The following is a 15372-nucleotide window of genomic DNA, read 5'->3' as shown; positions in this document are numbered from 1 at the left end:
GGCAGATACAAATTACCCTCTATCACACTTCTGAAAACCTGTGATTTCGGAGCAGCGTGCACAAAGAGGCTGTGCAACTATAGCTATGCCCCTGCTGCTTTCTTTTGTGGACTTTCCATAGCGGCTAATATTGATTTGACTAAACTTTGACACAGAGTGATGTCAACAGACAGAAATGTAAATAAAGACAAAGTTCTTCCAGGCATGGAACCAACTTCTCTATGTGACTGTAAAGATTATTATGTTGTATTGATCCTATCTAAAGATTTTTGCTCCTGTCATGAGGCAATCAGTTACAACAGCACCAACGATAGCAACAATTCCAGAAATCAGCTCATGCTATTCATTTTCTCCGGGTCTGGAACTGGAATTCAAGCCCAGACTTTTGTTCCAGCCTGTAATGAATAATTGCAAACACATCCCCACACAGAGAACTTTTGCCTACGCCCTTTTTGTTTCTATGATTTAACACTGAAAACCAAAATTATGTTAATATGGCCATTCTGCCAGCACTTTTATGGTGCTCATATTTAGAATGATGAACCTTGTGAGCAGCAAGAAAAAGACTTATTACCAGGAATAATTAGAAACAAATTCTCATCAGTGTCATAAGCATATGGTAAAGAAAAAAATCTTTCAGTCTGCTAAGCCAAACTCCAGTGCTTTTGCAGTTTATCCAAAATACAAGCTACTTTAACCAAGATCCAGCTTTTCTTACTCATGTTTTCAAAGAAAAATTATCAATAAAAGTATATTGTGGTAAGGGAAGTAAGAAATGGAACCAATATATTTTGAGGGATTTAGTCTTCTTTCCTAAGCAAATTTTTAACTTGTTGGTCATAATGCATCAAACAAATGGTATTGTTTCTGCACACATGATCTTGTGGCCTGGGCTCAGATCTTAGTCCAAGACCTCCTGAACAACCTGCCCAGCTCATTACTTCAGTTTTGCATCAATTCGTGTATACAATAAGGGGAAAAAAAAAAAAAGAAAAAAAAAAGTAACTCTTGCCTAGTGAGAGGACTCATTATTGTGCTTCATATTAACAAATAAATATACGTATATTTTTCTTGAGTAATCAAGACTACTTTTTTAAGGAGCTCTGAAATTTCAAGTTTTTTGCTTTTTTACAGATTATCTTCAAGTTAGCCCCTATTGCCATCTTAACTGTAAGAAATAGTAACTATCTCAGTCAAGGCACTTTTGCTGTATTTTGTCAACATTTAACAACTGCTTTAAATGGCAGTTGTAGAGGTGTAAGAAAAGTGTGAATGACACATCAGCCCTTATTTTGATTTTGATATTTTAAACCTCTAGACTGATTAAAACAGAGAATTTGGGTAACTGTTTAGTGTGTTTAACTGCCTCCTAAAATAAAGACACAGGAGCTTGGAAGAACAAATCTGTGTCTTTACACCTTTTTTAACCTTGGCTACCTATATAGAATGATTTAGTTTGTCAGTTCAGTTCTTAGGGTAACTATTAAATTATTCTTCTTGGCTTTTAAAATTTTTATAAGAGGACTGGGACATATCAGAAAAAAGTAAAACTGATTGGCCATTTTGCCTGCACCTAGTCAGACACTAGAATTTATAGAAGTGCTAACAGTAACCTTTCCATGAAAAAAATGATGCAACTTTGCTTATTAGTGACATCAGCTTTGAAAGCAAACAAGAAAACAACATGGACCTTCCTAGGAACTTTAATACCAATAGCTACCACAAGGAAGGCAAGTTGTATAAGTTGAGTTACATACTTTAACTTCTCTGTACTAATGCAGTTTGTGGGTTTGGAAACTTGCAGAACTGGAAACATGCCAAGATTAGACATATTGATAGGGTTTGAAATATGTTTAAAAGTTAGAAACTACAAGCAGTGTTCTTTTTCTTACCATTCTGGCTGTATATGTGGTCTGTGGAGTCATAGAAGTGTTCTGCTGAGCTGGGAAATGGTCATCATTTTATCTAGAGCCTGAAAAAAAAACATTGTCAAGGTTAAGAGAGCCATGCCCAGCCTCACGCTTCAAATTAAAGTTATCATTCTCTATTTTTCAAGATACTATACAAATTATATGAGAAGAAAACATTTTATAGTTTGTAAGCGAAATCTTCAGAAAATTTGGAACTTAAATGTTGCTGGGAGAAATACATTTCAGAAATTATAGACAGTAACAGTAGAAATATATTTTAAAACTCAACAAATTTGAAACTCAAGGATGATTCATTCCCTGTGCAGATTTAAAGCTCGCTTTCCAAAATCATTCATCTGTCCATCCTTCAAATTTATTTTCTTCAAATGTGAGCCAGTAATGCGTGATTGCTTAAGTGTTTAAGAAATATGATGAGAAAAGGGAAAACAGACTTAGCACGAATATGTGTTTACACATCAAAGTCAAGGGAAAAAAAAAACAATTATAGGCTGTAATTTTTATTTACCATTAAATCTCAATTTGGATTCTAGTGAAGCGAGACTTTGGAAAGTCTAGATGACAAACATAACGAAGAGCAAGCATTCTTTCTTAGTAAATCTCTTTGGAGCTTTGGAGGCATTGGGGCTTCATGCTAGCCTTGCAAACGTGATAAATTTCACTCAAATTGAACAAGAGGAATTACAACTACGCTAGAATGAAGAGAGAAACAACCCAGGCCTCTGAAAATGAAATACAGAACTGGAATTTTTATTTCAGGCAAGTTGAACAATTTAGTAATGGCCTGTTTCCATAACAATCCTCATTCTCTTCTCTTGTGTACAGGTAGCTCCATAGGGCACTTTATTGATTGCTGTATAATAGTTGACAAAATGATGCATTATTCAGCAAATTGCCACATGCAGTGAAAAAGAACTGTGATTTTCACTGAAATCTTACAACAAGCATATATTTTTTTAATTTTATAGACAGCCAGCGTGACAAAGTACTGAATCACCCTGCTGTAATGTACTGTATACATAGAAGAGAAGACCTCTTATATTTGTAGCACCAAACAAACTTCTTTATATCTGTCAACGCTTGTTAGATGTGGAATCAAATCAATTTTTGATGTAGCGATACTATAGCAGAGACATGCTTGGATTAGAATGTCACCTTCCCAGAAATAGCTTTTATGTCAGACTGATGTTACCAGTGAGGTTTATTTTCTTCCTAAAGTCGATTCACTATACACTGGCTGCTGCCAGCGCTTTACCCAGCCAGAAGCACTCATCAGGCTGGGGATTTGAGAAGTTTTTTGCATGTCAGGCATGTCATCCATTGAGAATTAGCAGCTTTAATTATTGCAGGCAACAGATTTGCATGCTGAAACAAATACTCTCTCTGACCGAGCCATCAATGGTGATAATCTTGTCTCAGCTTAAACCATTCACAGCGTTGTGTTTTTTTTTGTTTTTTTTTTTTTTAATATTTATTCAAAGATGAGTATGAGAAGGCTAATTGGTGATAGAGCATGATCAGCCTAAGAAAACACCGTCAGTACAATATTGCTGCAGAATGGGGCCAATGGCTTTTTGCATAATTAGGGCACAAGCATGAACGCAAATATCTTGGGTCAGATATCCACAGTGGTTGGTCAGTCTGAAAAACCTGATCACAACTTTCATTGTGATTTCACTCAGCGGAAGACCTGGATCAGGCTCTACATGCCCAGAAGATCACTTTTTTTCTTCAAGATTTAATTGTAGATTCAACAAGAAGTTATTAAGTCACTCTAGAAGCCATGTCTCATTTTAGAAACACTTAATTTAATAATAAAAGCTAAGATACTCCAAACGTACAGGCCTTGAGTTATGCATCTGTGCCTTTAATTCAGCTCTGAGTCATTAAGGTCAGTAAAATCACTCCAGGTTTTTCTTGGTGTGTCTAAATGGAATGTTGTCCTAAGGATCTGGAAGCATATGAAGTGGATTTAGGAATGAAATCTGAATTTTGAGTAAGAGTGAGTCTGTCCTTTCGCACATGTCCATATAACTGCATCATTATTCTTTGTGTTCTCCTCAGCGTTTATTTTTCTTACCTATTTTTATTAATAATGGAAAAAGGAATACTAAAAACTAAATTATGCTAGCTGTTTCACCTTTTATTCAGCTCCTCTAACATACCTCTAAAACCTTCTCGTGAAACCGAATATTGATTATCCAGAGACCAAATGTCAGCCTGTTAAGTAGAAGCGAATTGGTCCAAATAAAATGCATTTAATTAGGAAACTATCTACAGTTTTCTTGTAACACAAGCCTCTCACGTTACTGGTATTAAACAGTACATTTGAACACTCTGACCTAGTACATAAGATAAACAAGACTCCACAACACTTTGGGGAGAAAATGTATGGGGAACATGAGTTCATTCATACGTGTAGGAAATAAAGTCAAATGCTTGAATAATTCAGAATCGTAACACAAGCAAAACTGAAATATTAAGTTTAATAACTAACTTTTTTCTTAAACTCCAATTATTAAAATATTGCGCTGCTGGCTAGCATATCAGGTGCTGATAAAGAATATTCAGGGACGGTACTTTTGCTGCATGAATGAAATCTGTTCTGTGTAAAAGATTAATAAAGGATTATCTTTATTTTTATATATATACACAAAGATAATGAGAATTGGAACCAAAAATGAAGTTGAAGATCAATTATTTAAAAGCAGAAAGTCTACTCAATTGATGTTAAAATGTAATTAAGCTCAGGAAAAAATGCAACCTAACTGAGAGGTTCAGAAAGGCATATTACTATGTGCTGGAAAAGTAATTTTTACAGATGAATACTATTTTATGCTTTATATTATTATTAAAATGCAGAGTCTTACAAAAACAAACCAAAGATGTACATGAACTTTGTACTAGAGCTCCATACTGTATTCATTGCTGGCAATCGGTGCACACTGTATTCAGGGTATGCTTGACCTGTGGATTTAATGTATACCCAGCAGAGTATAAAAGGGTAATCAAGAAAATAATGACCTTGAGGTGGCAAAAAGGCCTCTTTCCATTGTTTTTTCTCATATGAAGGAACCACTGCCTCAGAGAATTCTTCACGGATGACTAGCTTGAAAGGAGACACTCCTTCAGAGCCAGAGAGGGGATCGGGCACCTTGAAAAACTGAACTGCAGTTAACACGCAGAAATCTGTCAGAATCCTGGTCTTCTTTGTGACTAATGCTTTCTGAAATCCTGGCACTGTATTTGGGTCCTTTCCCCTCCATGGCAGCCCCAGCTCTCCACCCCATCTCCTGAGCAGGTCTGGGTGAATGTGGTTGAGGTATTTCTGGGCTATGCATCACTGACCTGACAACCGGCACATCAATGCTGACAGCCTGGTCAGCAAGAACAGCACAGGAGTGAAACTTTGCACTCATTTTGTACTTCTTCAATGGAAGCACTCGTTTGTCTCTATAACCCACAGCTTCCCCCAAACTGAACTGAAATTTGTTGGAAACCGAGCATCGGATCAAAAGCTGAAGGCCTCCAACAGCAGTTTCATAAGCCCTGCCTCCTTAGGAAGCCAAGATAAAAATACAGCTGCATGAAAAATAAATGAGCAGCTTTTCCTGACTCTGAAACCAGAAAACAATGACACAAAACCAAAAATCAAATGCAACAATCTCTCTTGTATTCCCAAATGCCAGCATTAATGCTCCCTCTCCCAGAGCCTCATTAAACAAACAAGCTATATAATGCACTTTGAAAGGGAAAGATCCAGGACTGGAGAAAGTAAACTCCAACACTGAGGACTCGTGACAGAAATGCTGTTTTTGCTCTAAGGATTGTATACTGAGAGATTCAGTCTGGCTGCATTCCTCACAAAATCAGTATATTTATTCTCTTGATCAAATGAGCAGTTCTGCAGCACTAGAGGTAGTCTTTTAGATCAAAACTTAATACCTGGAAGCCATGACAAAAACCACCAGTATTTTGTATGCATCAGCTATCCTCTCCTACCACAGCCCAATACTCTGCTTAAAAACACACCTCAGCTTCAATTAAAATACCTCATTTTCCCTGGATACGTCTGCTATGGCCCCACCATACTGGGTGCACAGATGCCGCGTCACTCTGGCTGTTGTAACTATGAACTTGGTAACATTTTCAGAACATTACAGTTTTTGCAGCCTCCTGGAGAGGCTCAGTTTCAGTTGCACACGGATTCCCCCCGGGGAGTATTCTGCACTCTAACCGCTTTTTTTTTTTTTTTTTTTTCATTTTCATTATCTGAAGTTTAAAACTGAAAGCCTCTGGACTGAAGGAGGGTGAAGGAGGAGTGAATCTCTTGTTTAAAAGCAAGACGAGGACCAGCTTCCACAGCCACAACATGGCTCCTCCTGCTGCACCACTGCCGCTTCACAAAATGGCGGCGGCTCTGCCGACAGACGCCTGGAAAGGCACTCGGCATCCCCTCAGGAAGCCAGAAACCCTTTTCTTTCTTTTTTTTTTTTTTTTTTTCTTTCTCCTTCGTTTTTCTATCATTTTTCTATCTTTACACTCAATCCCTGGGGGCTGCAGATGCTGGCAGAACCCTCCACAAATCCCTCATGCGACCCACGCAGCCTCTTGGAGTGTGTGTGTGTGGCGGGGGCAGCCTTCCACACCCTCCTGCAGCGGGCTCAGGCTGTCGGGGGACACCCCGAAACCTCCCCCGGTCACCCCAAATCGTCCCTCGCCCCAGCATTTCCAACCACGGGGCTGCAGAGCCGATAAATCCGCGGCCCGTGCCCAGCGCCCTCCCCTCCTCCCCGGCACTGAAGACGAAGGCAGGCGCTCGGCCGCCAAGCCCCGCGCCGCGGCACCGCCGTGCGGTGTTGGGTTTCTCGCTGCAGTGCGTGTTTTTGTGATGATGGGGGAAGGGAGCTGCTCCCCCCGGCCTGCCAGTAATCTGTTGTAAAAAAAATACTGGAGCTCTCGGAGCCAATTAGTCCTGGGGTTAACCGCTTCGCTGCTGCGGAACTCGAGCCTCTCAGGCACGGGCTCGGTGAGGTGAGGGACCCCCAGCGTCCCACTCGGCTCTTCACAGACGGATTTCGGTCTAAAATTTGTTAAATACCTCCAGGGTACAGACTGAGCGCTGGAGTAATCCCCCAGGATGTATCAGAGTAGGGCAGAGACTGCAGAGCTGGGACAGCAGCATCCAGAGCTTGTGCACGGCCCAGTTCTGGTAAGGGCTGGCTGCATTTTCAGACCTGTGCTGTCCCATGGTGGAAGCCATGCTTTTCCTATGCAGCCTCCCCGGGCATAAAAACACCTCTGAACACTCAAAAAAAACCTAGGAGAGCGATAGCACAAGCCGTTTCCCCCAGACATATGTGTTTTCATAATCCCCAGGCTGTGCCCAGACACAGAGACACGCTTGAGACCTCCCTGCAACCATCTTATTTTCTCACCCCTTAACTGCATTAGAAAAAAAATGTTATTTTTCTATTCTGCAGACTGTCATAAATTTAATGCCTGAAGCAAAGTGGCTCATGGCTTGCTGCGAGCTGCTGAATGAGGTGGGGAAATAGGATGCAGGGAGAATTCCCAGCCTCAGCCCTTTCTTCCAGGGGCAAGCTTGAACACAACGCCGAGCAACAGCAGCAGGCTCCCACTTGACCCCCCGGGTCGGCAGACCTATTTTTGTGCTCTCTTTGTATTCCATGACGTACAAAAGAATATCGGATCAGACCGTCAGGGAAGCCAGGAAGACTAGCAGTGTTTATACGGCACGATGAAGTGCTCTAAGGTATGGAAAGCAGGCTCCTGGAGAGGCCATCCTGGTGCTGCAGGGCTGCTTCCAGCCCAAGCGAGAGCTACAGCGTACAGAACAGACCTATTCCTACAACACCAGCCTCTCTCATGGAGAAAATGAGGTCAAATCTTCCTCCTTGCCCAGCCCAGGAAAGGGTACAGTGCACGGGGACGGGGCTTGCAGGGTTGGCACCGTGACATCTCATTTCTAAGCTCTGGGAAGATTTCTGACTACATTAAAGTGCAAATCTACATTCAAATAAACACGATGGGGGGGGGGGGGGGGGGGAAGGGGGGTATTGCAAAGCAAATAGCAGATTTAGGCTTGTGAGCTGTCAGAGCCCTGGCAGTACAAGAGCTCTCTTGTTCCTGTTGCCTCCCACAGCTGCATTCACTAAATATATCCTGTGCAGAGAACTGCATTTCTCCACCCCTTTCGCAGCCCAATCACATTTGCACAAACACCACCAGGCTCCCCCGGGACACGCAGTCAGGCAGCAGTGATGCCCTAGTTACAGGCATCATGAAGAATGGGAGAGACTAATAATGTCTCCAGCAGGATGAAACTGTTATGGCCACAGGTTATTTCCAAGAGGGAATGTGTGCAGCTGATTGATATTTAACTGATAACGACATGGTGGCTTGCTCTCCAAAAGGATACACCCCGTTTGTATGCCAAAATCAGTTACTTGAAAGTCACCCAGTGGGAATGACTTCTATGGCTTATCAGAACAAGAACTGGTGATCTTAGAGCTGCTTCAAACTGAAAATACATGGTCACTTCTTTTTTTTAAAAAAATAAAATAAAATAAAAAAGAGAGAGAAATTCAGCTCCTGGCAGATTCAGAGATGAGCAGGAGTGTTCAGTACCTTAGGGACTGGCTTGCCCACAGGGAGGAATCCCAATTTTACCTTACAGCAAGCCAGGGCTTTGTGGCATCTTGTCTCAAGATGTAAGAGGAGGCAAGCAAGCACAGCAGCACATGGTGCACTGCAAATCTCCTCTTTGGGCCACCACACAAAATCTACAAGCTAGAGGGATGTTAATTTGGCACCTTTCAAAGGTGTTATATTTACATGCCAAAAGTAAAAATACTTTCTCTAAGTTTATGAGCCCAGTGCTACCCTCTGCTGCATGGACTGGAGGGAAACATCCAAATGTTGGCCAAATGTAGATAACAGCAAACTGGGGGAGAAAAGCACATGCTGCACTATTACACAGCTGCTGCCACCTTCCTCCATGCAGCTGTGGACTGATGGTATCTCTGCCTCTCATGGAGAAGACTCCAACTAAATTTCCACAGGACCAAGGTGCTTCCCCCATCACCCACATTTGGCTCTTCACGTTTCCTGTTCTCACATTGCACCTCTTACTTGCAAGGATGCAGATTCTGGCACTACGGAGCCTCAGTCCTGTCCCCAAAACCACTGCCACAAGCACAGTAACAAAGAAAAAGAAGAGCTGCACCTTCTGATATAGTTAATTCTATAGTGGATCAAGTTCTTTGGGGGAGAGGAACAGAAAAAAAAAAAAAAAAAAGAAATAAAAAGAGGCATCTTGGTGATTTTCCTCACTTTCAAGCTGCTTGGCAGCAGGGATTTTGACCCTCCTAGTCCCAGCTTCTTCCTTTCCTCACAGTTTCTTATTTCTTCAACACCTCCAGCCCTTCTAGCAGCAAAGCAAATTTGACAGAATCTGGTCAATTTTTCAAGCTATCTCATTTCAAGAAGTCAGTGGGAGCTGCCTCTATCTTGCAATCAAACCTCACAGGAGGGAGAATTAAGTATCTCATGCATGACCTTAATCTGTAGGATTTTGCAGATAGTTTTTCTTGTAATCTCAGTGCTCAGAGCTTGTCATGAATTCAAACCATAACTGTAGCCCTACAATATTTTGCAACAAAAGGACCTGTATTCATTTTGATATAATTACAGTCACATGAATCCACGCTTGCTCTTGAATAAATATAAATACTGATTATTTGGGAATAACTGGTAGACTGGAATCATAAAGTATAAAAAACAAACCAACAACAACAAAAAAATAGATTAAGTACCTATTATATAAATAAGAATGGTCAGCTTTAGATGTCAAATTTCCATAAAGAAAAATGACACAAGTTATGTATGAAGAATCTTTTTAATATCACCTTTTTTCAATTTGCAAACAAAAATTAAGAGCCTAAATTCACACTGAAGCATCCACATAAAGTAAGAGCCTTATTTTCAAAGATAATGGTATCTTCTGAGGTATTTAAAACCTTTGAAATCAAATATTTCATTTACAAGATGGCCATAGGTCCCTAAGCTTAATTAAACAGTTGAAAGCTAGAAAAGTTGGAAAACTGCTGTTTTGTTGTGCCTCTTTCCTACACATTTTCTCCTCCTTTGCTTTTCTTGCCTTCCTGAAACAAATCACCCTCAAATACCATTCTAATTTTGTATGTGGAAATTGCCACTATTTGAATTAGTGACATTGCTGTAGAAGAATCCTGAACAGTTTTTGCTGCAGTGGCTGTACAGAAAACGAGCCCTGACTGCTGGGGACAGAAGTTAGCACCCAGGACTTACGGCACCCAGGCTCTGCTTCCAAGAAGGGTGGGCAGAGCCGAGTGGTTTTGCATGCTCTGACTTTGTCAGCTTACTGGATCCTGTGGACTTCTGAGCACATGAAGAAATGGGTACTCCCCTCTATGTCAGGTAAGGAAATACAAAACACGAAGGCTGATGTTACAACTCAGATGGAGAGAAGCCCCAGGAGCGTGAGCTACTTTGAGAATCACTACAGTTCTGAAAGCAAACAAAGCCTTAAGAAACCAGGATCTAAGGTTTCATTCCTCAGACAAAGCAGTGACTCACCCACATTCCTAACTGCTCCAACAACAGGCAAACCCTGCTCCTGGCAGACCTGCTCCTCCACATTTCATTGTGCCGAGCAAATCCAGAGCAAAGTCCAGCAGAGGTTGGCGGTGCATGGGAGCAGGCAGAACAGGGCCAAACCTGCTTCAGAAAGGGGCCCTCCTGCATTAGCTCGTCTTCTTGGAAAATTCATTCAAGAGTTCAGACCTCCTGCTTTTCACGGCTGAAAATACAATGAAAAGGAAAAGAGCTGCTATTAACGATTGCTTTACAAAAGCCAAACACGTCTTTTGTTGGATACCGAGGTTTTATAGAAGTGCTAAAAGGCAGTAGTTAATGCTTTTCATAATCTAAAGACAGATGAGATGTGTCAAAAAGTTAACTGAGCAAAGGCAGCCAAGCAGCACAGAAGGATAAGGTGCTGTTTCTAACCATCACGTTACCCGTAATGGAAAGTTTGACCTAGGGATATGGAAACTCACTGTCCTGACCCTCTGTCTGCTTGGTCAATCCCTACATACAAGGCAGATGTCACTGATGAAGGACGAGCGTGTTCCAGGTTGGAGATAGCACGCTGATAAACATGCCCAGCTCCTATCTTCCTTCCCCCAGGGGATGCAGGGAGGGCTGCGGAGGTACCCAAACAGCGAGGTTAGCTGGCTGTGCTTCTGGGTGGCTGCAGGGCTGAAGAGGAGGAAGAAAACAGGCTGAAAGTAGGGAAATATTCCTTGGGCCAGCTCCCGAGGGCAGCTGGAGGTGCTGCAGAAAGAAAATGGCAGCGTTAACTAATGGGGAAGGCTTGCTTGCTCAACAGTGTGAGTTTGGCTGCTGGTGTAGGGAGAGACCTTGCCAACGCAGGCAGCTAATGGAGGCACAGAGCTGTGCTATTAATGGAAGGCTCAGTCCTCGCACCAAATTATCCCTAAGCCATCACGACAATGCCTGTTGCACTAACGCTGCGTGCTCTACTTGGAGCCTCACGTCAGCAGGCAGAGAAAGCATGCAACCCCAGCCCTCCATGCTGCTGCAGATTTTGCCAGCAACATTTCAAATATTTCAAGCATTTCCCACAGCCCTCCCCAGACTGCAGCTGGGACTCGCCTAGCGGCACTCCAGAGGCTGCCCAGCAAATCTGTTTAGCAGGCTGCAAAACAGCAAATATCCATTTCGTTTATTAAATGGAAACAACAGAAGTGCACGGGGGGGAGGGAGGGAGAGGGGTTAGAAGGTTTTGCTGGCATTATTTCTCCGTGATTCAACATGCTGCCTTGAAGAAGCCACTATTGCAATGGCAAACAAACAACAGGACCTCATTTTCATAAAACATTTCCTTCTGCAAAGTCAGAGGAGTCACCACAAGTGACAACTACAAACATATTAAGTTTCGGGGAGGCTCGTGATGTTTTGAAACCCCAATTCTGCAAAAGCTGCTACAGAAAGGCAGTGTTCAGTGCCTGCCCGCAGCACAAGGACAAAATCCCAATCCCGGCCGGGGAACAAAGGTGCTCCCGGGAGGCTGCCGGCACCCAGGCAACGGCGGCAGGATCGGTGCTCGCGCCTCGCCCGCGCTGCTCCGGCCTCCGCAAACAATTCTTGCCACGTAGGCAAGAGCGAGCAGGGCGATGGAAAATTACTGCGGGCTTTTTCTTAAAGGGCGAGAATCTCCTTTCTAGGGGGAAGGCTGGTCTGCAGTGCGTCAGCGGCACGCCGGGGTGTTAATAAAGGCGGATGGCGCTGGCATGATATTTCAACGAGCCGAAATGTAAAGCAGAGAGCCGAACGGCAGCAGGGGGGCCGAGCAGGCAGAGGCAGGGGGTGGATGCTGGAAAGCTGCTTTCAGCACAGCCTCGGAGATGGCGACCTGAGCACGGTGCATTTAACAGCGGGCAGGAGCCGAAGCCAAAATAACCCCCTTCATTCTTGGCAGGCAGAGTGTTTTAACAACTGCCCGCCCGGGAAACCTGCCTGCAAGGCTGCAGGAAGGAAAGATGCCTTTACAGAGAGAGCAGGCTTACTTCACCGGTCGTGAGGCTTTCATCAGGGGCAACAGCTACTTTTAAAACTCACGGCCACCTTTACCTCCAGTTTCAAGTGAAAAAGAGGCTGATTCCTTAACACGGCAACACATCTGCCTACCTTAAAACACCAAACCCAAGAGCCATGCAAATAGCTGTAACAGCACTGCACGCTCCATTTCAGCTAGCACACTGTTGCTGCACGAATATCTGCAGACTTCCAGCATCTGACTTACCCCTGGAACGGGGCAGCACTTGCCTACCAGGAGGGTCACGGTGCTGTCAGGCAGCCAGAACTCTTTCCACATTTCAAAATTAGCTCCTGTATCCATGGCAAGTTTCATTTCACAAGGAACAGAGCACACTGCCTGCTTGCTGGGGGCACCTATAGGGAACCAACCACAGGGAATTCCCTGCTATCTATAGGGAAACAAAGCAAACCTGCTTCTTGTGCTATAACTTTTTTTTTTCTTTTTTCTTTTTTTTTTTTTTTCCTCACTGCATGCAGCTGCAGCTCATGAGGACCCTGTTTTGTTCAAGGATGCAGGTGGTCTTTCTGCTCCCCCTGGAGCTGCCTGCAGTTTAAAGTGTTGTTTGCCAGACCTGCAGCACCCAGTATTTTGGTCTGCTGCTGCTCCTAGTCTTCATGTTTTAATTTTTCTCCTATCTGTTTTTCACTGATTAAAGTCTCAATCCAACTCTTTGCACTTTGTTGCAACCAACACGTGAAAAATGAAGCTGCTGCACAGATTTAAGGGACTCTTGTAAGAGAAACTCCCCCCCTAAATGGAAACCTTTGCTGTGAAGCTGCTTTCATCGCAAACTCCACAGGGAAAGTCATTACATTTAATAGAGGTTGACCTCATTTTGTAGTCCTTGATATTAATGCTTATAAGGAGAGAACATAATTAGAAGCGGTGACTTCTAAACAAGGATAGAGAGCACTTGTTGTTGCTGCCTCCTTCTTACCTCAGGATTCATTTAATACAGCTTGGAAAGAGTAACTTGAAACAGCCTCTGGCAGATAAGCCAACTCAAGTAAAATGCAAAGATCTCTGGTTTCCAAGAAGCCTTTTAGAAGCTGTACAGAGAAATGAAATGAAACCCTTCAGCGGTGCATAATGCTGCTAACAAAGTCCTCCTGGAAGAACCACAAATGTGTGTTGCAGGCGAAAGCACATTTTGGGTTCAGAAGGGACCTACATGCAGGCATCCGAGGCTGGAACAAGCCGGTAGCCACATGAACCTGTCCCCGTAGGAGCCTCTCCTTGGGAGAAACTGGCTGGAGGGAGCTGCTGGCGCTTTCTGCTGGGCTCCTGAAGCTGTTGTCCGAGGGAAAACAAGCCAAAGGGTGTGGGTCCGGTAACCACACACAGGGGAGCTGAATGCAGATGTGTCACGGCTTTATTTTATTTTTTTAACTTTGCTAATCTGGGTTTCCACATCGTGGACACTTGTCACAGGGGAAAGGGTAATTGCAGGCAGTGACCTCCCCTCGATAACCACATCTCCCGAGGCCAGGCTGCGCGTCGCTACAGGGGATGTGCCGCATGTGCCAGGGCCTTGGTGCTACCTGGGGGCACAGCCACCTGCGGGCCTTCATCTTAATGTATTTGAGTTTAAAGCATCTCGTGCTCATGGACTGCTTTTCAAGTAACCCCTGCACTCTTCCAAACTGTAGAAATCTATTTAAATACATATTTTGAATTCATTTTCCCAGCTCTTGGGGAGCCCACAATGCTCTCCCGTGAGGCTCTGCCTCCCACATGAAGAACGCCATCCCTTGCGTTTCCAGCGTTCTGGGGCCCTCTAACACCCCCCGCATTATGTTAAAAGAGCAAATTCTTGTAAAAAGCCCCAGGCTCCCTTAAATTCCCCTTTAGGTGTTGCGGTTTGAGCAAGAGCTTCTGCTTCAGCAAGCCTCAGCACTTCCTGATTTCTGCAATTTCCCCAGCCGCAAACAACCAGGTTCAGCTCTGCTCAAAGGTCAGGTCCGGACTCAGTTTCTTCAAAAATCAAGATAATGCTGTTGCCCCCAGCTGAAGGAAGGCTTTCCACTTGTTGTTAAATGCGGGCTTGTTTTCTGCAGTGCCACCCGTGCTGGATCCGGGCACCGTGGGCGCCCTTTGCCAAGCAGAACGGTTGCAGCCCACACCTGCAGCGGGTTTGCTCCGCCAACAGCTCGCCGTGCGGTTTGTGGCACAACGAGCAGCTCAACGGGAGGCCTCGGAGAGCACAGCCAGAGGCTCCCGGGGATCAGCAGAGGGACAGAAGGACACGGCGCAGATCAGACGGATTGGGTGTTTGCGCTCTGATCCACCCCACCCTCAGCCAAGCCGGGCTATTCAGGCTTAGCTGGTTTTTCCTTTCTCTTTCATGTGCCTCACGTATCAGATAAAGGCGTTACTAAATCACAGCCAGCAGTTCCCACCACACCTCGAGCCATTAACCCTGTCCCACGGCTGGGGAAGCCCTGGGCAGTACCCTGGGGCTCCAGCACAGCAGAGAAATTCTGCCACCCGCTCGGTGCGAAGCAGCTTGCTCTCCCTGGGCTTATTTTTAGAGCAGTCAGTTACTTCCAAAGAGGCTTTCTGCAGAGCCCCTGGGTAAGCTGCCAAGGCCAGATCCCTGTCTGTCTGCAGCAGCGATGCTGTGGGGGTGAAGCCATGTCAGCACTTCCACTCCCCCCCCACGCCATTGTAAATGGGATGTAAAAATCCAGTTCTGGCAGGAATACAAGAACCAGCACGGAAAACTATCGCAACTAAACCTGATCCTTGCTAAAATTC

The sequence above is a fragment of the Aythya marila genome (genome assembly GCF_965140915.1).
Source record: "Aythya marila genome assembly, chromosome: 11".
NCBI lineage: Eukaryota > Metazoa > Chordata > Aves > Anseriformes > Anatidae > Aythya > Aythya marila.
The sequence above is the reverse complement of the archived record's forward strand: the minus strand, read 5'-3'. Positions refer to the sequence as shown.